The 25,655-nt window shown below is 38.3% G+C and overlaps 1 protein-coding gene across 2 annotated transcripts in view; it reads right to left on the reverse strand.

Annotated features, from left to right (window-relative positions):
- LOC149162388 (1-acyl-sn-glycerol-3-phosphate acyltransferase 2-like) overlaps positions 1-25,655 on the reverse strand; it is a 71,215-nt gene that overhangs the window by 36,600 nt on the left and 8,960 nt on the right. Inside the window, exon 6 of one of the 2 annotated variants that reach the window (XR_016261929.1) lies at positions 17,628-17,786. The exons of the other annotated variant lie outside the window; for it this stretch is intronic. The gene's annotated coding sequence lies outside the window, so the exon portion shown is untranslated. The remainder of the gene's footprint in view (positions 1-17,627; positions 17,787-25,655) is intronic. 2 annotated transcript variants of the gene reach the window in all.

A 25,655-nucleotide genomic window follows, 5' to 3' on the forward strand; every position in this document is an offset into this window, starting at 1 on the left:
CAAAGGTTGTACAGATCCATGATTGGTAGTCTCTTATATGTGATAGCCTCCCGGCCTGATGTGATGTAGGCAGTTGGACAAGTAGCAAGATTCCAAGCAGCGCCAAAAGAATCTCATATTATTGTCGTCAAAAGGATTCTTCGGTATCTTAAGGGCACAGCAAAATATGGTCTATGGTATCCCAAAGGAAATAATCTGGTCATCCAAACTTATACAGATGCAAATTGGGCAAGAAGTGTTGATGATCGTAAGAGTACCAGTGGAGCAGCGTTCTATCTAGGTGGTTGTCTTGTTTCATGGTTAAGTAAAAAGCAGTCTTCAATCTCGTTATCCATAGCAGAAGTAGAATATGTCGCAGTAGCAGCTTGTTGTACTCAAGTTTTTTGGATGAAGCAAACTTTGCAAGATCTTTAAGTCAAGTTCGATGATCCTATTCCCATCTTTTGCGATAACACCAGCGCCATCAGTATCTCCAAGAATCCAGTGATGCATTCCAAAACGAAACACATTTCGATTAAATATCATTTCGTTAGAGAGCAGGTCGTTGAAAAGAATATCAAGCTTGAATATGTTGGCACAAAGGAACAAATTGCTGACATCTTTACCAAACCATTACCTCGAGAAGCATTTGAGTATCTTCTCCAAAAGCTTGGGATTCTTCCAAGTTTTCATTAGACTCTTTCTCTTATCTACTCAAGTAAAAAGGGGAAGTGGAGGTGTGTACAGGTCCGCAGGATGGTTGTTTGTCAGGGGGAGTTACCCTTTGCCATTGATGACAAAGGGGGAGAGAAGGCAATAGGAAAAGGTGTCATGATCGTAGGGGGAGTACTTGTGTTAACATCAATGCCAAAGGGAGAGATTGTTGATCAATGGTTGTCATTGATGTCAACCCAAGCAGCACCAGGGTCTACCCCGATCTTGCATGGGCATTTTGACTTGACAACTTACTCTATTCTGAGTCAAGGATCTTCTAGATGGATTCTACTCGTCGAGATGTTTCCATTGATATATGGCACACCAAGTAATTCTTCATAGTTTGAGAGATATTCATGTTTGAAGTTAGTAACCCTAGTTAGTGGGCTAAAACCCTATGGGTTGTGGCATGGCACTCATAATTGGTTGTGGTCATTGAATAGTCAATAATTAATAATAAAACAAATTGCTCCTAAAATCCCTCCAACGTTCACTTGTTGAGGACCCTCTCAACTCAAGACATTCATATAAATAATGACCCTCATATCCTCCTCTAGTAGGGATTTTGTGGCTTCAAATAGGTCATCGTGGAATTTTCGCTATAACTTTTTTTCTGCGAAGCTTCAGAAGCTGAAATTAAAACCCATTTGAGCTGAAATCTTGATGAACCTCGTGACCGAATTTCAGATCTTGGTTCGCTATATTTTCAGAGATATGATCCGAGGAAGTTAGGGCTTTTACAAGCTCCTGAATTCCATGTCAAACAGGTGACATTGGGAAAATCGTCATAACTTTCTCTCTGAGCATTGGATTCAAATTTCGTAAATAGTCACAGAAAGAGGACGAACTGTAGTTTGTTGAGTAGCGTTTTCAGGGCCAAAGGTCGCAACAGTGACACATGGCACTTCGTACAAGTTCTCTCTACTGAACCAATCTATAATCAGGTCATCGTGGGAAATTGGCCATAACTCTTTCTTAAAAAATGCAATCTTGATCAGACCTGTGGGGTTGGAAAGAGGACTCAGAAGGCTACCATAGGACGAAATTTCAGACCCTAGAGACCTAAAACTACATAGATACAACAGGTTGAATATCGAGCTCCTAGAATGCACGAAAAAGCATGCATTCAAGGATCACTGCAGTAAGGACCACACATCAACAGTCAAGGATAAGTCTCCTACAACAAGGTATGTATGATTAGTATTTACATTTGAAATATGAGTATCATCTCTGACACATGTTTTTGCAGGACAACGTAACTACATACAGGGTCTCGGTTATATCTCTATGTCTCTATATGTCACAGTTAGTTTTGATACCACATTTCGGATGTCATATTCTTGATACTACACATTTGATGCCACATATTCTTGATGCTACACCAAGTCTGCTAAATCTATATGATGTTGTAAGTTCATGTTACTTGTCTTGTCATAGTTGATAGAATGGTCTTTGTTGTTGTACTTGGAACTTGGTCCATCACAAGTCTAGGGTCTGTCATCAGTTTTTATTGTATATATATTTAGGTCAGTTTTGGATATAGTCTTGCATAGAGTCCAGGCCTATATCAAGAGTAGGAGTCTTTGTCTACTGCTGCAACAAGTCAACAACAAAAGTGACAAGCACACTTCAGGTACACATTGTAATTTTAATTTGTATTTATTCATTATTATGCACTTACATGTGTTTTGCAGACAGAGGTAAGTTGAAGGGTATTTTGTTTTGTTTTGGGATTGGTTTCACTAAGCAAATTTTGCATGAAGGTAGAAGAAGATTCAAGTACAACTTCAAGCAAGATATCAAGAGCAGAAGTATCAAATCAAAGGGAGCATTGTAGAAGGACATCCTTTGAAGACATGACAGCCATCTGTATATTGTGAAGAAGTGTCAAGGCCAAGGGTCATCATTGTAAGGTTGTAAAGGGTCATTTGTAAAAGTGTCATCATTAGAAGAGTCATTATTGTAAAAGAGTCAATCTGCCTAGAGTCGAAAAGGCATTATTGGGAGGCATAGGAGTCTCTATTGGGATGATGTCATGGTTGGGTTGCAGGTAATAGTGTGATTGGGTATTCGGTCAAAATCATTGTAAATCATATTCTATCGTGGATCATTGTCCCTGATACGGGAATCCACACTTTGGTATTTAATTTTTGTCATTATAGGGTGGCAGGGAGGTGCTAGGCAGGGGTATAAATTCACCTACAAGTTGGGGCCTGTGAACACTTCAGGGTGGTAGGGTGGTGCTAGGGCGAGTTGTGGCCCGCTAGGGTGTTTGGGCATCCATTTAGTTGATTACTGAAGAAACCAGGGCGTTGGGGCGTCCTTCCAGTGGGAGCTGGAGAAGAATTCTTTTCTAGATTTCTAGAGAGTTGGTGCTTTCATTTCAGTTGGGGCTGAAGATTAAAGAATTTATTAGAAAAGCATTCGGTGGTTTTTGGCCCAAAGGGGGTTTTCCACCTAAAATTCTTGTGCCTACTGTGTTCTTTTATTCACTGTTATCACTGCATAAACATTAATAATAATTGAAGACTAACTAATGCTCTGAAAAGATTTGAAAGTGATAATTGCTAAGGAATACCGATTCACCCCCCTCTCAGTATTTCCAACAAGTCCCTATTCCATCTCACTTGTTTGTCACTTGCCACCCCCATTAGAGCAATGTACCTTGGACATACTATTCCCTCTAAGTGTTGAAACCACCTAATAAGGTACTTGGCTAACCGCCTTTGAGGAATCTAGGTAAAATGTAGTTTAGTGATTCTTCTTAGCAAGATAACTATTTGTGAGGTATTTAATCTTTAGCTTATAAGCACAATCTTTTCTTGATATCATTAGTGTGTGTATTTCTTACTTCATCAAATAGCTACCAAAACAAAGAGACAAGAACACACGATGTTGGCTTTCTGCCAGGGCCAAAACCTCTCCTCTTGAGAGGAAAACCCTTCAATCTCTTCTTATAGATTCTTTTATTGACAAATACCAAGACCCTTGACAAAATACTTGACTCAATTCTTCTTCAAGACACTTGTCACTATCTATTGCACTCTTCGTCCTTCAGAGTCTTCCTCCTTTGCACTATTTCTCTTCAGTCCTTCTTTGCACTGTTATCACACTGTCACTAGGAGAGTCTCGGTCTCTTTTTTCATTTGCAACCCTAGACACAGTCCTCGGCCTTCACTGATCTTTTCGGTCCAACATAGCCTCTCTATCTTCGGTTTTCTTCTATCACCATTCAACGCTCAATATAGCCCTTAACTGTAGTTGCCACTGTCTTAGAACACACTTTGATCCTTTGCTTCGATGACAGACTTAGCCCGAGAACCATTAAGACATTTACGCACCTATAGTCACCTTCCTTCTTCACTGTAATAGCCTTATCTTCTTCACTCTGAAATTCGTATTGTTTCAGATGAGAGATGTCTGAATTGCTTGATGATTATGAGGTGAGGTTACTCTATATATATAGTGACTTATGTTTGTCTTTTAGGTCGACATGAGATCCTGGAGATAGGCCTATTGACCACTCCGTGTCAATGACCCCATAGCAGTACACGTCGTCTTTTGCAAAAGGGATATCGCCTAATCAATGTGTCTATGTCATCTAATTATCATCATCAGCTTGATCATCATGTTATAATGTAAACTCATTCTGCATGTATATGATGTAAATAATCTCAGCAGAACGGTGTCATGTATGTAACAACCTAAGTAAACCTACCTTTCTAGTGATGATCTCCATTCTAGGAGGTTTTTTGTCTCACCGATCCATTCTCGGATGGTCCGCAGAGTTTTCCCCTCCAGTCTTATCCCAAAGCTGGAATGGATTTTGTCGCTAAGATCTTAGGTGAGTCCTAGTTTTTCTAAATCGAGTCTATGTAAATGTAATTTGGGAATAATCCTAACTATTTGGTTAGATTATTTTATTACAGATTACTTGGTCTGTTGGATTATATTTGTGTCGCAGAAGTGGGTAATCTGTGAGGGTTTATTACAAATGGTTTTTCCCCCTTATGATGTAAAAATATGAAAATCATGATGTAAAGTGTCTTGAGAGTTGGAAAAATAATTTATCCCCTCATAGGTTAATTAATTAAATTTTCTGGCCAAAAATTAATTAAAATCCTAAGCCAAAAATTTAATTAATTCTAGGTCCTACGTAAATTTAAATTCTCCATAGGCAAAATTCGTCGGTCTTAAAAAATTAAATTTTAAAAGGTCCCGGCACTAAGGTAAATTAATTATTTTGATAAATTTTAACCCTATGATCCTTGGGGTTAAGTCAAAGTCAAAATTTTGGGGAAATTAACTCAAAAATTTAATTTTTGAGTTAATTAAAATGCATTTAAATGAAAATTTCGAATTTCCTAAAAAATTAAATATTTCAACGAATGATATTAAAAGAAATTTTGATCTTCACCAATGGTCGAGATTACTTTGACGAGGATCACTCGAACAATCATTGGAGGATTTATCTTTAAATAGGAGGTCATTTGTCAATCGATCTATCGGATCTTTGAGTCGTGTGCTTAGCAAGAAGCTCTTATGTAATCTTTTTTCTGGATAATAAAGAAAGACTTTGGGGTTAATTTCTGCTAGTGTTACTCTTCATGGGAATACTGTAAGATGTGTTGTTTTCATGCATAATTTTTTCTAAAGCCATTGATGATAGCTTCTGAAGAGTGATTCAATGTAGGTATCTTGCTCAATCTTTGGAGTTTGAATAATAATTTAAATTTTGAACATAATAGCAGCTATCTTTATTTGTCTGAATTTTATTATTATTTTTCCACTCTATTTTTTATGGCTGGATTGAGTTTTGCAGGGAAATCTTGATTTTAGATCCTCGAGCGTTAGGAGAAGTTTTCAGTTAGATCAGCCAACTCTCGATCCGTATTTTTTGAAGAGCCCAACGAAATTAATCCCTGGCTTATCATAAGACTTTTTGATTTATTGATGCATGAGGGTTTTGAATTAGCACCTCCTTTAAAATTTAAAAAATCTTTTAATTTCTGTGTAGCATAATGATAGATCTAACTACTTAGAGCCTTCAATTTGTAATTATTGTAATTATTTCACTGGGTTTTTGGGGTTTTTGATTTCATCATTATATATATCGTTTATAGGTGTTTTGTTTTTCTTTTTTGCAGTTGCAGATCTGAAGGAAAATTTTTGTTTGAAGCTAGATCTAGGCCCTGGAGGGTTGATCTGGCCTCAATATCACTTTGCAGGGATATTATTCAAATTTTTTACAGTCCAAGGGTTTTAAAATTTTAAATCTAGAAATTTTACAAGTGTTTCAAGGATAAATATGAAGCAAAAGGATTCAACATTTTAATCAAATTTTTCTAGAAATTTTTTCTAGTTTTCTGGGCTACCATTTCTCTGTTGCCTGGTGTTTTCAATATGTTGCCTGGTGTTTTCAATATGTTGCCTAAGGTTTTTGATTTGCTGCAAATTTCAAAAGAAAAAATTAATTGCTTTATCATCGAGTATGCATTAGGGTTAGCTCTTCTTTTTAATAAAATTCATTTCATTTTTTTAAACTTTGGTTAGATTCATTTTAATTTAAAATTCAATTTTTTGTTTTGGTTGTTTTTTCGATTTTTTTATTAATTTTATTTTGTTTTTCGTTTTTACCTTTTTGCATTTTTATTTTTACTTATGACTCTGTTTTGATTTTTTTATTTTCATTTTTTATTTCATTTAAAAAATATTTAAAAAAAACATTAAGAATCTAAAACAAAATTAAAATTTAAAATTTTTTTTGGTGACTTTGAAATTGAATGAAATAGATCAAAAGGGGAATCTAAGCTTTCACATTTAAAAAATTAAATTTTTATGTGGCCTACAGCCCATTAAAAATTTAAATTTAATTAAGGTCTTTTGATTTTTATCTTTGGTCACATTAAAAAATTTAATTGCCACATTAAATTTGCTTCATAAGCTTAAGCACATTAAAAATTGCCTAAGGAATAATTAAATTGTTAATCTAAAGTTCCTTCTTGGTGTCGTTTTTGTGTTAAAGGTAAAATTTAAAAGGAAAATTGTGTGGTATCGATATTTTAATTTATCTATAGTTAAACACGCTTCCTATTTTTTAAATCATCTCTAAAGATTGATTATAGGAGAATGACAATTTTTTCTAGATCTGAGTCATTAAAGAAAAATCATTTAAATTCTAGGATTGTGAATTGCCTAGCATTTGAATTTCATGGTTCTTCATGGTATTTAGATCTTTTGGAATTTAACTACTATACTATTTTGCATGTTAAGATCGTTGTTTCTTTTGAATAGCTTGATTGTGTTTCTTCAAGTAGGTTCGTGGTTAATTGGACATCTAAGGCACTGGTCTAAAAATCATTTCTATCTTGTGGTTGTGTCTTTTTCATCTCAGTTAATCAGAACTTGTCTCATTTTCATTAAGTTATTCAGCCTTAAGTCTCCTAGTGCCTATGTTCCACAGGTTTCCTTCATTCATTTACCCCTAGGGACTACCCCCCTTAACTTGTCTAGGAGAAAGTCTAAACAGAGTGAGTAAAGATTAGAGTGGCAGCCCTTACTTTGAGCGTTGTCGCGGTTCCTAGACACTTTCTGCGACAACAAGGCCAACATTACCTTCAGGAGAATATTGTCCTTCCTTTAGCCGACTGCAAGAGAGATAGTGACAATGTCTTGGAGTGTAACAAGACAACAAAACCTAAAGACATCAAGAAGAAGTCTTTGACCTATGAAAAACACTTCTTGCTCATGAAACCCATGATGCAAGGAATACAATAAATACATTTGTTTCTTCTTTACATGAAATCCTAATTATAAGTCACTATGAAAACCGAAGCTAGTTACACCTTTCTTCAACACGCCCTCTTAACTAGGGAGGTATTCGTAAATGGTACATGGATATTCTCAATACTGAAGAGATCTTATAAGAAGAGTCGGACTAGTAACCCATCTATATAGCATCATTGTAACCAACATTGTCACATAGCAAGGCCTTGACTAATAGCTCTATCTCTCAATAGATCAGAGCACACAATGTTGGCGAGACCAATGACTTAAAGACACCTTAGTCATTGTCTCTCAAGGTACATACCCACCCGGGTGTTCACTGAGTATGACCTTCTAGGACTATTCTTGTCTTGGGTTCCCAACCCTCAAAGAATATCGGTCCTCTTGCCTACTTTTATCTTGGATGCCCTACACATCCTCAAAGAGTATCAGATGTCAGACGATTACCCAATCCTCCCATTCTTTCTTCTCGAGTGAGGACAAGAATGTTGTGTCTATCATGTGTCTACATTTCCATTCATGGCCTTCATCCAAACTTGCAGTTGTTAGTCCTGGTCTAGTGCATGACACATGAAATGGAAAAACACCATTGTCACTCCTTTGTAATCAGCGGTGATCTAATTCAAACTCCCTCTTGATCAGGGACCTGTCAGAGCTCCCTCTTAGCTAGGAACTCCTTTTATACATTAGCAGCTTCTTCTTCGTGGGTTCTTAAGTTGCTCGATCTCCTTGATGTCGTGAAATTTAGTTGAGCTTCTTCCTTGTAGGGCAACAACTATCAATCACTCTCCTCATTTCATCATGTCATTCGTTTCTTCATGGAAAGTGGCCTTCTTGGCATACATCTGGAACTTTCTTCATATGGATACTTCTTTTTCTCTCCATGCTTCTTTCACGAGTTTCCATTGGTCGCATGAATGTTGGTTGTACTTGTACTTACAAGTCTTGTTCTAGTAGCCCTACATGAACTCATCCAGATATTATTCAAGAAATCAAAACACCATATTAAATTAAATCATACCTTACGAGATGGCTTTTCATCATGACATCTTCTTGTAGGTATCAGCATCCTGCACACATATTGTCACATCTCCCAAATATATCCATTATCAAGGGTCTTCATTCTTTTCAGGCTTTCATAAGAGATTTCATATCTTTCTGGGAGATTTTCTAGTCAAATCTTCTTGGTCTTTTGGATATTGATTGCCTTCATCATGGTTTCATATCTCACGATCTCTTCCTTCCTCACACATTCCATAGCTTTCAATCAGAGTTTTTTTATTGTAGTCAACCACCTCATACTTCATATGAGGACATATTATGTTGATTTCATCTAGTGTGACTTATGCCTTCCTGCATCTTTTCAGAGGAAGAGATCATTTTTCTCTTGATCATGCTTCTTAAGATAGAAGCAAAGATCCATATTACCTGCAACCATACGACATGACATTATAATATTAAACACAAGCATACATACCTTATTTTACCTTCAGGTCATCGAGGCTTCTTCCAGCAGCTTCCTTGATTGAAAAGATCTTCAATCCCTTGATCTACTTCATGTCATATCATCATCTCATGGATTCCATACGTTGGAGTTCTTGTTGAAACACTTGCTTCCTCTCTAGATTAGTGAACCCTATGATGAGGATTCCATTAGAGAATTTTGAGGATCTTGTATATCCCCAACTGGCAGATGTTTCCTTTTTGACTTGATGTATGATGAGCCTTAGATGACTCCTTTCTTTCCTTCAATGTCTACTAAGGTTCCCAAGAGCTATATATCCTACATGTTGTCTTACATGGATTTTTGTCCTTCATGATCCTTATGGAGATGTTACGAGCTCTTGTTTCTAATGCTTCCATGATGCCATGATGCATCTTATTATCATTGTCATATCTTATAACACAAGATTTAGGAGCTTATGATAGGACCCTTTTGTGAGGGATACTATCTTACTCATAGGAGAGATTTGCTACTCCCTCTTTCCTTGGCCCTTTTCTTCAACTTTCTCCATCTTTCAGTGATATGAGCTTCCAAAATCTTTCTATAGCATTGAATCTTAGCTATACTTACTTTTGTCATTGCTTGAGGACCAACATTGCCTTTCCTTTCTGCACATGGTTGAATTCTTTTATCCTTTAATACTATAGACTGCAACTTGTCTTTCTCTATCTAGCATAGAGACCACAAATTGTCAGGTGAGGTAACCTTCTTTGTTCATTGATATTTGTTACCTTGCTCATCAATGATGACTACCTGCTTATCGACTTTCCTAGATCTTCATGAAGTTATTCCTTCATTTTTTGATACCTTTACTATTGTGGAGGTCTAAGTAACCTTCCTTACTTTAATTTCCAAGTATATCTAGCATTTCATATATCTCTCTTTATGTCCCCTCTTTTGTTATTTTGGTATGAGAGGACTTTTGAGTGATATTATATGAATCCTATGAATCTCTTGATGGATTCAAACAATGCTTGACCTTCATAGACCTTTTTCATAGATATCAATGATTTCTCTTTTCTAGAAGGATTATGACAATCCTCCTTATTCCATGCAAGGACTTTTGATTATCTAATCAATTTATAAATCCCCTTGCAAGAATAAAATCATTTAACCAAATCTTATTATAAAATTGAAAGATACTTACTTGGTGTGTGAAGAGGAGATCTTCACCTTGGTGCTTCTTTTGCTTGAGCTGCCCATCATTAGTATCCTTTCATCACGACTTCCTTGGAGACCTTTTAGCACCATGAAATTAGTGGTCTTGACATCACCGAAACTACTTCATGACCTTCTCAATTCATCTTCTTTGTCACTGTTGAGATCATCATTATTGCTCCACCATTGAGGCCATCACTACTGCACCACAGAGATCTTCATTACTGTTGCACCATGACTGCACCTTCATTGAGATCTTCATCATTGTTGCACCAATGCTACATCTTCACCAATATCTTTGTTACAACTATGAGATATCCATTCTAAGGTATATATATGATAGTTGTACTAAGGTCTTCATCGTGATTGCAACTATGTCGAGGTCATGACTATGTTTTGGATGTATACCACATTGAGATCCTCCTCATGAGACTGTAACTATGTAACTATGAGATCACATGGATCCTCCACATCACACATGATTGCGTTAGGTATGCCGAGACAAAGATCATGATGTCCATCCGAGAAACATAGGACTGTTGTCCTTATCTGAGATTCTAAACCACTTCATTTATCCGAAAGAATGGGAGTTTTGTACTTGTGATCAAAACTTTATTCTTTGATCGAGGTTGCTTAATCCTATTGTGGCACCGAGATCTCAATAGTACCAAGAATGCGAGTAGTATAGACTATTGAAGGTTGTATAGGCAAAAAGTCTTTGTTGTTGTAGACTTGATCCTTCAACCCTTAAACTTTGCTTTGATGTCTCTTTTTACTACCCTTTCTTTGACTTCAAAACCTTAGCTCTGATACCATGTTGAAGAATCTAGGGCAAGTGTAGTTTATGTGATTCTTCTTGGCATGATAACTATTTGTGAGGTATTTCATCTTTAGCTTATTAGCACAATCTTTTCTTGATATCATTAGTGTGTGTATTTCTTACTTCATCAAATAGCTACCAAAACAAAGAGACAAGAACGCACGATGTTGGCTTTCTGACAGGGCCAAAACCTCTCCTCTTGAGAGGAAAACCCTTCAATCTCTTCTTATAAATTCTTTTGTTGACGAATACCAAGACCCTTGACAAAATACTTGACTCAATTATTCTTCAAGACACTTGTCACTATCTCTTGCACTCTTCGGCCTTCACAGTCTTCCTCCTTCACACTATTTCTCTTCAGTCCTTCCTTCTCCGCACTGTTATCACACTGTCACTAAGAGAGTCTCAATCTCCTTTTTCTTTTGCAACCCTAGACACGGTCCTCGGCCTTCACTGATCTTTTTAGTCCAAGATAGCCTCTCTATCTTCGGTCTTCTTCTATCACCATTCAATGCTTGATATAACCCTTAACTATAGTTGCCACTGTCTTAGAATAGACTTTGATCCTTCGCTTACATGACAAACTTAGCCCGAGAACCCTTAAGACATTTATGCACATGTAGTCACCTTCCTTCTTCACTATAATACCCTTATCTTCTTCACTTTGAGATTCGTATTGTTTCAGATCAAAGATGTCTGAATTGCTTGACGATTATGAGGTGAGGTTATTCTATATATATAGTGAATAATGCTTGTCTTTCAGGCCGACATGAGATCGTGAAGATAGGCCGACATTATCTTAAGGAGAGACTTAGCTATGGTGACAGTGGGCTAAGCCTCCACCGTTGCCCTTAACCTAGCAGTTGCCCTCTTAAGAAACCCTTTAGGTCCCTTGTTGATTTGAGTGGTTACAGGTTTATCTCCATCCCATGGCCTTTTCCCACAGAGGTGCCTTCTGGCACGGGTGTATGAACCTATGTAAGTTTTGTTGCAATGGTTTCATGTAAATTTATTGGTTCACCCCCTTTCCCTGCCTCAAGTCTACTAACACATTTCCATAATGGGATTTGGTCTTGTTTAGTTTTTGGGGCCTCATCATGTCCACTCTCTTCGTCCTTACCAAGGTACTCCTCTCCACGGTTTTCATCAAATCCATTATAACCCATTTCTTCATCCTCTTTTTCATCATGATCAACCCTCCTTCTACTCTCCAACACCATAATAACCAAAAGAGGAACCAACAAGAAGAAAATGCCAAACCATATAGCCATGATGTTTGAAGTTTTGAGTTTGCAAAAAATGAAGGAATGGGAATGGTTGAAAGAGAAAAAAATAGCAATGAACATAAAAAAACAAAAATACTAGATTAGAGTGTAGATCCTACCTCTTTGGCCTTCAATACCAAGCTCCAATTTCCCTTGCAAGCTCCTCCAAGCTCCTCTCTCTTGCTCTCTCCAAGCTCCAAACTCTCTCTTGCTCTCTCCAACTTAGACAAATGGGTGAATAATGGGAGGGGAGAGGATCTTTTAAACCTTTTTCCCCTTCCCTTCCCTCCCTTTCCTCTCCCTCTCTGTCTGTTGGTCGTTGCCTCCCTCTCTCGGTCACACGGCCTTTTTCGGCGTCGATAGGAGTGCTTTTTTAAGAGGGGGAGCGGTCGGGAGTGATCGCTCCCCGACCACTCCCCCTATTAAAAAATCGCTTATAGAGCAAAGGCGAGCGGTCAAGGAGCAATCGCTCCCAACGGCTCCTCGCTCCTGACGGGTCCTCGCTCCCTCAAAAACAAGAAGCGAAATTTTTTTAAAGGGAGCGCAAATTGGGAGCAAATTTGTGTTTGGGGGGGGGACCCTACCTTGATTTTCACCCCAAAGGCTTTATTATGATTGAAAAAATAGTTCCCAATGGGACGATAATTACAAAGATGCATCAGCAAAAATTTTCTAGCCAGAGATCAAGATGACTAGAGACTCAACTGACTCTCTAATTTATAGATAAATCCTCCAAATAGAAAAATAATGGCTAGTTTCTTTGATCCTCATCAAAATAATCTTGACCGTTGATAAACACTTCAAGACCTTTTAATCTTAGCCCTTGATTTTTTATTTTTGAGGAATTTTCGAATTTATCATTTAATTCCATTTTAATTAGCTCAAAATTAATTATTTTGAGTTAATTTCCTCAAAAATTTGACTTTGACTTAACCACCAAGGTTCAAGAATCCAAATTTTCTTGAAAAATACGATATTCCCTTAGTGGAGGACCTTTAAAAATTGACTCTTTTAAGACCCACGAATTTTTCCATTTGGAGAATTTATTTTCGTAAGACAACTTAAATTTAATCTAATTAATTAATTTTCTAGCTTAGGACTTAATTTTATTTTGCCAGAAATATTAATTAATTTACACATGAGGGGATTAATTAATTTTCCAACCCTCTAAATACATATGATTTTTCATTTACAAGACTCAAAGAAGGAATACAAATTCGTCTTAGACCCTCAAGACACACAACCCATCTGCGACAAAATATGATCTACTAAACCAAATGACTTGGAATAAAATAATTTAGCCAATTAGCTTAAATTATTCCCAAACCACTTTTACATCAGACTCAACTAAAACACTAGGATTTACCTAATAATTCGACAATAAATTTCACCGTATTTTTGGGGGTTTAAGTTGGAGGGAAAAAATTATTCTGATTAGCCGTGTTGAAAAACACAAGTAATCAGTGAGGTTAAAAAACCTCCTAGGATGGAATTTGTCATCAAATTATAGGCTTACCTAGGTTGTTACATAGACTCAAGGTTTACGAAGATCATTTACAATATATAACTTGCAAAATGGGATGACCATGACACATGGATTGTTGATATGTGATCCAATCCTTGTTGAAAAAGTTGGTACTTCCGCTTCCCAAAAACTTTGACAATTTGAGTGTAACAATACCATCTTGTCACCCACTACTCTCGCTACATCACCACGCAACATCTCTAGTAGTCTGCTCTCCCTCACTGACTCATGTGCTTCCTTCAAGGTACCATAAAGCCTTATTTCCTTCCTCCACCCTGAAGAAGTCTCCTACACAATTGTGGGAGCCTCATCTCCACCCCTTGACACCTGTGGCCTAGATGAAAATGCCCCTATCGCCTGTAGTAATCCTATACTCAGAGTTCCTTCACTTTGAGATCCTACACTCTGATATCCTGTCATCCTAGAAGCCAATAATACTCCTTACCTGTGTGAACCTGTAGCAATGAACCCTAAAACCTACAGCGTGCTCCCTTGCCTAGGAGCCTACTGCTCTACACAATCACCCTCATGTGACCTCTTCATGGTCCTGGCAGGCTGAAACATGAACCTTTAAAGTCTTCGCTCATGAACCCCAATCACTCTAGCAAATGCCATCCTAGATCCCACGAGATACATCCACACTTGTCCATCCCCGAACGCCACAACATATCCCCTGTCCTCAATACAAGTAACCAATATCAAGTTCCTCCTCATCCCTGATACATATAGGACCTCCGTCACATTCAGAGGTGGAAATTACTCCCTCTGAAAGGATACAGTCCCCACACCTGCCAATCTGACCCTGGTATCATCTCTAAGCACCACCTCAAATTCTACACCCTCTATAAGACTCACAAAGTGTTCTTTCACTCCAGTCATATGGCAGGATACTCCATTGTATATAACCAGACACTCTTGGATATAGGACTAATGGCTAGGCTCACCACCAACGCAAACTTTGTATCAAACAGTAAACCTAGAGGCAAACTCCTCCACCTCAGTTGATGTTGCCAAATCCTTCTTCTTCCCCTTCTTCATGGGACACTTAAAAGCATAGTGACCCATCTTCCCACAAGCAAAGCATCTCATTTTGCTCATATCCTTCTTGGACTTCTCTTTCTCCTTCTGTTGCTTGGCCCCACTGGTGGACCCTTGCTTCTTCTTCTTTCCCTTAGTCGCAAGGGAAACATTTTCCTCCTTGTCTCTCCCAACACTCTGGCTAACCACTTATGGCACTCCTCCAGGCCTCCTCTTGGATGAAATCATCCCACAGCCTCCTCCAATCTAGAAAATACTCTCTGGCCACAATGACATATATGAATCCATCCCATTGTTGGGTGAAACCATCTTGTGCAATCCTAACCAACTGGTTCTCAGGGATAGCCTCTCCCATGGCAGCCAACTCATCTCTCACCTAAGAGATCTTAGTGAGCTATGAGGTCACAGTGTCGATCTTGGTCATCTTGGTACTTCTTAGTTTCTCTCTCAACACCATCCTCTTATTCTCATTGGAGCTCTAGTCTAGTCTGACAATGGACTCCCACATCTCGTAGGCATACCTCATCCCGGTCACATGAGGGAATAGGTTGTCTATGATGGCATCGAGAATGATTCTCTTTGTTTTTACATTCTTCTTGTTGAACTCACTCAACTGAACAAGATTTGTAGGAGGTTGCACGACATTCTCCACAATGTCCCATACCTCCAACTCCTCAAACAAAAGCATCATCCTCTCCTGCTAGGGGCCAAAGTTTTATGCCCCTATCAATATGTCCTTCACCCTTATACCAGTCACCATGACCCTCTAAACCAACACAAAATCTCAAATCTCTGATTATTGTAAACTCCTCCCTCTCAACCAACAATCTTTTGGGTCTCTGAATGTGTTTTAGGCTTGTCTTTTCATTGTTCTAGCAGAGGATGTTTGCTGGATTTTTTCTATGAGCTGAAGGTTTTTCCTCAGATTTGAAGGCTACTTTCTCAGATCTAGAGCTTTCCAAGCTTTGATACCATGTAGAAAAATTATTGTACTGTAGCCGTCACAGTTTCAATTTATTTTGCATCAGTTTATTGCCCACAGTCCCAAACTAATATGGTCTGATATAAAACTTTTACAAATTTAAAGGAAACATTATAGAGCTACCTCTACCATTTTGATTTCAGTTGATACAATAAATAATTTGCAAGCACACACACTCAAAAAATAGACATTTTACACAATTATCTTTGGTCAAATGACCCTGGAAAACCCCACAGGGGGAAAACTAGTCTTCAAGGAGGATTTTGATTGCTCTTAAGGAATATATTACGCAGCAGGAATAAAACTACTTATCTACCTTTTCCTTGGAGATATTACTGCTCCGGTAGAAACAGAAATTCAAGCCTCCACACAGTCATAAAACAAAGATCTGATTTGTCTAGAATTCCGTGCTTTCTATCACCTAATAGAGTCTAGATAATTGAGCCAAATTGAGAAAAATATGCCCAGAATTTTGCACCACAGTCTTCTCTTAACAGCCTTGGGATGCAAGACCTTTTCAGCCTTAGAAATCGTGTTTCTAATCACAAAAGGTATGCAGATCAGTTATCCTTAAATCTCAGCCGTGTCACTGTGACTATGGCAGAATAACAGTGAATAGAACAGCCTCTCTTCACAGCTAGAAAAACAAGGAGTCTCACACTCAGCTATCCAACCAATCAATGCTGCCTTCTAGCCTAAAACTCAGCCAGATATCACAGCAAACACAGATCAATATCCTAGCCTGAAATTTTTGCTATAACTGTCTCAAAAAATCAGGCCTGCAATCCTGTGTAAACACCAATATAATGAGGGCTTCAAACTGCCCTATTCCTCCACAAGATTTGTGCTGAAAATCACACTCAGCCTTTTAACAAATCTGAACAATCCATTCCTTACAACTCGGCCTGAATCTTCTTGTAATTTTGGCAAAAAAATCAAGGGTTTCGAACAGCCCCCTTCACCCTTGATTTACACTAAGAATCACTCTCAGTCTCTCTCACAAAACAGTGCAGACTCTCCCTTAAAAAACCATCCTGCAAATCACTCTAAAACTGGTCTGGAACCTCCTCAAATCTCAGCCAGGGAACTGTCATGAATTCTTGGACTGTGTGTTGTACAGTCAGCTAAAAACTCAGGTTCCCTCTTGTTATACGCTCCTCCTTTCCCTGCAATCAAACTCTGCCTCGCTCTCACTCGAGCTCCTCCTACGCTCTCCTTTCTCTTCTCAATATCACACATGAGAATGAATGCAAAAACCCTTTCCTTTTCCTTCTTTTCTTCTCATAGAGAGGGGAAATCTAAACCTAATGATCAAGGGCTGAGATTAAATCTCATCCCATGAGATCAATGCTTGAGCTGAAGTCCCCCACTTGACCCCCTCTCTTATGTAGTCCCCCTCACTTAAAGAACTCCTAGTCATCTTTTTAACAATTTGTACCATGTGCACTTTTTCTCTCATAAAGTAACTTTTAAAATATAAAAAAATCACTTTATATTAAAAGTCACTTTGTACATGTTTTTCCATAAAGTCGCATTTAAAACATAAAGTGACTTAAATAAAAGGTACCTAGCACATGTACCACCTCATAAAGTGACTTTACTCCATGACATTAATATAACACATCATGTCACATGACAAAAAAGGTTATTAATGTGTCTCCCTAGGACAAAAGGATAAATGCCTAGGAAACACTTTCTTGGTACCAATTTTGTCAACAAAAAGCTATCACACGCAATGCAAAATTATTTCTGCTCTTCTAGATCATTGACCATTTTAAAATATCATCAAAACTTACTTACAAGAGCTCCCTTACAGGAAAAATGGCTCTGACAAATTAATCAAACAAATAGCAAACCTGAAAAATTTAGTCCAAATGGAAATCAAGATAGTCTGCTTTGCAACTCGTATGGCTGTACTAAAACCATACGAACGGTTGTGCCACCTACATCGCTAGGTTGTACAAATTCTCTTCTCCCCGCTGCTGATTGGCTGCCTTCTCCTTGTTGAACTACTACTGAAAGTGAAAACTCATTGTCAATGGCTGAAAATCAGATCTATCATTTTCTCTTTCACTCACATGATTTGTAAAATTAATGTTATTTGTGTGTCTTTGTCATTTGCTCTCTCTTTCTTTGTCAATGGTTAAGATCTAATCGTGAGATGAATGGCTCTCTTTTAATTGAATCATTAAGAGACCCACTTTAATTAGTTTAATTTATAATAATAAAAAGTGTCCGCTTTATTAATTAATTAATAAAGTGAACTTCTAGAAAAAGAATAGGATATATTTAAAGATGATTTCCATAAGTAGACACCCTCATGGAAATACATGTCTGAGCTATAAACACTAACACCTAATGGGGCCAAGTGTTGAGGTACCGCTATGTGAATTTAGTGATGCCCTTAGACTCATTGATCATCTCCTTGACAAATTAAACATTGTCAATATCCAACAACATTGATGAATGCACATGAAGTCCAAAACAACGAGTGTTTGTCCATTAACATTTTGTAAATTGCCAAATAATTAGAAACATTATCTGTTATGAGTTGCACAATATGCTCCACACATATCTCCAAGATGAACTCCATCAAACAAGCTACATAACAGTGTGGTATGTTTAGCAGTGAAGATGCATCAGCATATTTATTAAACATTGTCCCCTTCAGACAATCAACTAAAGAAATTTAAAGGCACTCCCCTTCTCATCTGTCCAACCATTGAACATGATTATATAGCCAATAATTTAGAACAATTTTCTTAACTCCTCCATTCTAGCCGTGCAATCATTTTATTCATTTTGAAGGATTGGCCTCCTCAACAAATGATAAGAATGGCCCTTATATCCAAGACAGAGAACAATGCCTAGTGAGTATAATTAATGTAATATTAGGTACCTAAAAAATCTCAAATGTACTTGAAGACTTGTCAAAGGTTCCATGATCAAAGCACACCTCAGAGCACTCTAGCATCATCAGAACAGTCATAATTCTAGAGCTTTCTTCTTCTTCTTCTCAATGGTTTGTTGTACAGATTCCGCATCCCTACAGAGATAATGTAAAAATAATTCTACTACGATGGAAAAAAGAGTCATATAAAAGGGCTAGCCTCTAGGTAGCTTATGACTATACTAGCAAGTGAGTTCACTCTAGGGAGTTTTTTTTCCTTGGTTCATTATTTGTGTTTTTCAACACTTATAATCAATTTTCTCCCAGATATACCCCAAAGTTGAGTGCGGCTTGATGGTAGAGTTTTAGGTAAGTCCTAGTGTCTAGAGTCCATGTATGTTACCATACTAGATCATCTCTAAAGTTTCGTGGAATTTGGTTGAGTCTAAGTGTCAAATTTTAATTGTTAAAATTTCCCGCTGACAGGTATTTTCTACGTAAATTTGATAATGATCTAGTAAGTGTTGTTTATAGAAGTTGTAGGGGGCATCAATACTCAAAATTATATCTCTATACCTCAAATTTCTATTTAGGCACACTTTGAGGGTGGAAAAAAAATTATTTACCCCTCAAAACCTTATTTTTTAATTTTTGACAAAAACTGGCAAATAATTAGCCGGAAATTAAAAATGGGAAAAAAATAAAATTCTCTCCAAAAGGAAAATGATAAAAAAAATAAAGTGGACTTTCCCAAGAAGTGAAGTCAAATCAAAAGGTGATTTGAATCTCCACTAATCAAGGAAAATGTCCCCCAAAAGGAATTTGATGGTCTCAGCTACAACAAATGGTCCAAAAAAACACATTTCAAGAGGAGGATAATTCAAGTTCCAAAGAAGTAATGGGGTTTTGGTTAAGTTTTAATTTGGAATAAATTCAAGAAGGTTCTCCCACTACTCCAGCACTTAATTTCCACTCCAACCATTTACGATTTGTACCAAATGACTATCCCTCATGGAGATCTGTGCAAGCAATCAAGGGCTACGAACTTTTTGGAGAAATCTAAACGTTTTAACTTTTTTCCTTGGGATAAAGATGTCCTAGCATGGGATCACTTGGAGATTAAGTTTTTCTATTTAAGAGAGCCTTCTCTCTCTCATTTGTAACATAGAAAAATCGAGCTACTAGACTAAGCGAAGCTCTGCGGCATTTTTGTACTGGATTTTTTCTGATCTAATAAAGAAAGACTTTGGGTCACATGCTTCATGGTGTTATTCTTTCACTTATATGGTAATATTTTTCTGGTTTATTTGTACTTAATGCTCTAACACGATTTGATCTATAATTTGCTAGTTTCATATGCCATTTTTTAGATTAATTTATACAAGGTATCTTGTTTAAATTTCTGGATTGGAGGACCACTCTAAATCTAGAAGTGTTGGTGGGTTTTTCGTTGAACCCTTAGTCTTTTTTTCCTTGTGTAGTCCAATCCCTTGTGGATCTAACAATATCTTTTGAAGTGTGTAGAGATCTATAATTTTCTGAATTAGATCTTGAGCATTGGGTAAGTTTTTGGTTGAACGAACCAACTCTCAAGGGATAGAAGTGGAAGAACCCACATTGATTTCTCTCAAATACTTATCAAGCGATTTTTTAAGAGGGAGTTTCCTTGCCATAGCTTGCAAACATCATAAATTTTAAGATCTACTTATTTATTGATGTGTTTTTACTTATTTGATCTAGCTATTTAAGAGCTTATTTCTTGTTTGCCCAAGAGCAGAGTTGTCCTTATACTCTTAAGGTTTGCAATGTGTATTAATAATTGTATATTCTTATTATATTGTGATCCGATTTCTATTACTTCAGATCTAAGCATCCTCTTGGTGGCTTGTGCAGATCCCTTGTGGAATCTCAAGGACTTAAGGGTTTTAAAAAACGATTTGAAGGGGTTTCAATTTGAAGAATTCAAAATCCACAGATATATATTTTTTGAAGTCGTCTATACTCTTGGTCGCTAGCAAAGAAGAGGGTTTCTCTCCCTCTTGTTAGCACTATATAAATTTTATGTAGCCTCGTGGGTGTTGCCAAATTATTTTCGTAGCACCTGAAGTTTTGGCATTTTCATAGCACTCCTAAAGGGTTGATTTTGTAGTGCCAGGGATGTTTTCATTTTCGTAGCACCACTTTTGCTAATGTTGGAACCAGGATGATTAAAAGACAAAAGCTACATGTTTTGGCAAGTTGTCTAAGTTGGCATACAAAAAGAAAATTGCTTTAAAAGCCATTTTGGTCTTCAATCTTTGCTCTCGGGTTTTGACGGGCTTATTATAAGTTTCAGTAAAAATTATTGGCTCCTTAGGGCCAATCTCCAACTATTATATTTCATTGCCAAACTCCACCAATTATCGACTAAAGTCCACAAGCTACAAGCCAAGCCAAACATCAACACAACATTTACAAGCCAAGGGAGAAGCCCACAAGGGGCATAGCATTAGCACAACGCATCAAGAAATGTTGGAAGTTTAGGCATATATAAACAATAAAAGGTATTTTACTCCTAGCAATGTGGGATATATCCCACAAATAAACACAGAACAAAAAATCAGCACCCGAAACAAAGAAGAAATGCACGCTGCCAAACACAGAGTTTAAGTTCAAAATCAAATTTCGTGTTGAATAGTCAACGGACTGTGGCAATTATTGATAGGTTTCAAGATTGGAAATTGTCTACATCATCATTTTCTTTTCAATTTCCTTCTTATATGAAGGCCTACATTATAAAGAGTCTTCATTTAGTTTTAAAGTTGTCTGCAAATGTCAAAATTTAGCACCAAAGGAAATTTGGTCAAATCCTCCCGTGCCCAGCTACAAGAGTGAATACCATAGAAATAAGCTCATGAAAGATGCCAGTTGTTGAGAACTAGGTGACAGATTATGGCACTAATTGTCGAGAAAGAGCTCCTCAATGCAATAAAATGCCACAAAAACCCAGTCAAATGGCAGTTTCCCTTCTTGGTGGCATACTTTGGTTTGGTAGTATTCAAGGCACATAGTGATTTTGAATATGATTCGAATAATGTTGGTGATCTCCCTCACAACGCTTGGCAAGTGCATTAATGCATTAGCTAGAAATAGTTACCACATTATTCTCAAGGATTCAAAGTTAACTTGATTTCTTTGTGACTAATTTCGAGATTCTATAAAGACTTCTTCAGTGATAATAGTTGGACCATTGCCATGTTGATTTGGGGTAGCATCAGATGTGCTCTAGGCCTCAAATTTTGCAGGCAGGCTTGGGCACATGTATTCCAAGGAACCCAAAAAGTGTTTTGGAATATTCCACCCAAAAACAATTTTATTAAAATAATTAATACTTTTTAATGGGACCCTTAGTCTAAAGTTTAAACTTAGGAATTAAAAATATTAATGGGTATTAATCTAATTGTGGCTGTAACTTCTAGAAGAAGACGAGGATCAAGCTAAAATGATCTTATCCATTGATTAGCTTTTAATCAGAGTCGTTGAATGTCAACGAGAAGATTATTTAAGGAAGCATAAGGGTCATTTGAAAAACAAACTGAGAGACCAAGAGATCGAATTTCTAAAGTGAGAAGTTCTTGTTAGTTTTTGGTAGCACCAGATGTGCTCTAGCCATGAAAATTGGTGGAGAGGCTAAGGCACATGAGTTCTAAAGGACCCAAAAACTGTTTGGTGAAATTCCACCCGGATTGTATTTTATTAAAATAATTAATATTTTTAATGGGGTTCCTAAGTCTAAACTTAGGAAAATTAAAATATTAATAGGTATTAATCAAAATATGGGTAAGAATGATCTAGAAGGCAGAGCAAGTCATGTTTTAATCTTAGCCGTTGATTAGAGACTTAATCTCGGTCGTTAAAGTCTCAATGACAAAAGTATAAGAAGGAGGATTGGGGTTCATTTAGAAATACACACGGAGAGAAGGAATTGATCTGGAGTTCGATTTCTGGGGCTACGAAGCTAAGAAATTCGAACTAGGTGAGCATTCTGCAATAGAGTGGCAGGGATAGTTCGGGAGTACTAACAAAGAGGCAGAGAGAAGCTATTGGAGGTAGCGCGGCAGCTAAGAGAACTGGCGATGGGCCAATCTGGGCCCACGCAGACCCAGAAGGGCCAGCGCAGAAGCAGAAGCTATCCTCCATGCAGAAAGTCGAAATTGTTGGGGAACTACTGGAACAGTTGGGAAGGTTGACGCAGTAGGCAGATGAAACAACGCAAAGCTGAAACAGAGCCTATAAGGCTGATGTAGGGCCTACGCAGGGCCAGCATAGAGGTAGCCAAGGTTAGCCAGTTTTGTTGCCAGATCAGTCGGAATCTGCCAGGTGAAGTGAGGTAAAACTCACTCAGTTTTCCACCATTGTATTTTCTCTGTCACCGGTTTGCCGGGAGGGAAACCAACATTTGTATTCAGAATTACTGCTTAATAATAGAAAACCCTCAGAGCTGCTACACCGGTTTTCCTGCATTGGGTTTGTCCGGGGACTATTTTGTCCAAAAATAACTCTCCTATGTATCTTGTTCTTGGCTCAATTTTCTGTTTCATGTAATCAAATTTAAAGTAGTGTAGGTTGCATAAGTAATTTGCTTCAGTATTCAGAAAATAACTTGATTATTATTAAAATCAAGTAGGAGAAGTAAATTCACTTTTTGCTGCAGTAGGGGTTCCTTAACACTAGGAATTTTCACAGTTCTCAAGAGGAAATTTTGATCGAGGAGATTTCTTGCAGTTGAGGGGAAGGGATAGTTGGGTTGAAGTATCTTCTCTGGAACCTCGAATACTCGACAGAGAGGCAGAGAAGCACCAGTGGAAGCAGCGCAAACCCAGGAAGGAGTGACGCTAGGCCAGGAGGGCCCACGCAGTGCTTGATGCAGAGCTCGAAGGGCCAGCACAGAGGTAGAGTTGTCTTCCAACAGAAGTCTGAAACTCGTCAGGGAGCTACCGAATCAGTTGGGAGGGTTGACGTCAGAGTTCCTTGTGGCAAGGAGACCAAGCACAAAGTTGACGCAAAGCCTCAGAGATCTCCACGTAGGCCCATGCAGTTACTGCGAAGGGGCAACGTAGTTGTAGTCAGGGATAGTCAGTTCAATTGTCGGATCAGTCAGGATTTAGTTGGTGAAGTGAGGTAATCTCACTAAGTTTTCTGCCAGTGTCTTTTTCTCTGTAACTAGATTGCCGGAAGAGCATCCAGAGTTGTATTCCTACTTAATAATAATAAACCCTCAGAACTGTTGCACTGGTTTTCCCGCATTGGGTTTTTCCGGGGACATTTGTCCAAAAATAAAAGTGTCATTTGTGTTGTATTTTCTTTCTTGCTCAGTCTCTTGTTTCCGCATATAATTTAATTAAGTGAAGGTTGTAGTGTATGTATTATGATATTTGTCGTAGGAAACCGCAAGTAATTTGTTTAAAGGAATTTAACAAATAGGAGTAATATCATCAGTTGTTGCAGTAAGGGTTCCGGTTGTGGAATTTTCACATGGTATCAAAGCTGCAGGTGGAACAAGAAGAGCAGTGACAGAGAGCCCAGCGCTAAGCAGAAGAGGGAGATTGAAAAGCTGCAGGAGGCATCAATTTGAAACCCCAAAGGGTTTGCGCAATTCTTAGCCGGAGGGCTGAAATTTTAAGGCAGTCTCTCTTCGACTGAGTTGACGGAGAGGAGGACCCCTAGTTCGATTTGTTGTCAGGGCAGAGGGAGTAGTGCTAAAGCCTCAGCGTGAGGAGACCTGGTGGGATGCATATTTTTCTGTTGGCAGTTTGTTGGGCAGAAAATTGTTAAAAGAAAGAGGAGAAGCACAGCTGAGGGAATTTCTTTCTCAGAGAATTCCGAGCCAAGGAATTCGAATTCTCTAGAGTTGGGCAGCAACAAGGGGCAGCAATTTTACTAGCTCCAGCAAGGAGTGCATAGGCTAGCCTAGCAGCAGCACAGAGGAGAGAGGAGGTCATTCGACTTTCTACATTTGTGGCAGAAATGGCAACCAGTGGCTTGAGGGGTCAAGATAGGTTGGATAGGGCATCCAATTACGTCATCTGGAAGGCAAGAATGTCGTTCCTTCTAGATGAGCATGCCCTCAAGACATACGTCGACAATGTGGTGGTTGTCCCTGCAGATGCAGATCTATTGAAGAAGTACCGAGCTGAAATGGCAAAGGAAAAAAGAATGATCCTCGACGGAGTGAAGGATCATGTGGTCTGTCACATCACTATCAGAGGGACTGCTAACAAGATGTGGGACACATTGTTTACGTTATATCAGGGATCTTCCGAGCAGTGAAAGATGTACTTGGAGCAAAAGTTGAGATCTGCTCAGATGCAGAAGGGGGAGCGTATGGATCTGTTCCTCACAAAGCTTAAGGAGACCCGTGATGAATTGTCTATTGCGGGGCATACACCTCAAGATTCAGAGTTGGTTACACTGGCCCTCAATTTTATCTCAGATGAGTGGAAAGTCTTTGTCCAGAGTATCCTGGGCAGAGCAGCCTTGCTGAATTGGGATGAGATGTGGGCAGCTCTAAAACAAGAGGAGCTGAGGAGAGACTTAGTCAAGGTTAAACTTGACGGAAGTAGCAACAGTGGGTCGAAGCCCAAGGAGGAGGAGGATAATGCAGCCCTTGCATCGAAGGGACAGCAGGAGCAGCAAAGTCGTAAGAAGGATGTCTCAAAGATCAAGTGTTCCAGGTGTGGTGAGATGGATCACTACGCTACTTAGTGTCCTCTCAAGAAGAAGGACAAGGATGAGAAGTACGATTAGAAGGCTGCGCCCACGAAGATCAAGGAAGAGGAGTTCGCCATGACAGCCGAGAGTTGATTTGGAGTTGTAGCTCAAAAGAGCTACAGATGTGCAAAATCCTTGAGGAGCCAACCTCTTGGATCAATTCCTTGCTACGAGAGCCCAGATCAGAGGTAGCAGGATGGACTAGTGTCAGATGGTGCCAAGGAGTGTCGAAGAGACAGTTGCA

The sequence above is a fragment of the Pinus tabuliformis genome, chromosome 5_2 (assembly GCF_031772625.1).
Source record: "Pinus tabuliformis cultivar Carrire ecotype Pingquan chromosome 5_2, CPIR1, whole genome shotgun sequence".
NCBI lineage: Eukaryota > Viridiplantae > Streptophyta > Pinopsida > Pinales > Pinaceae > Pinus > Pinus tabuliformis.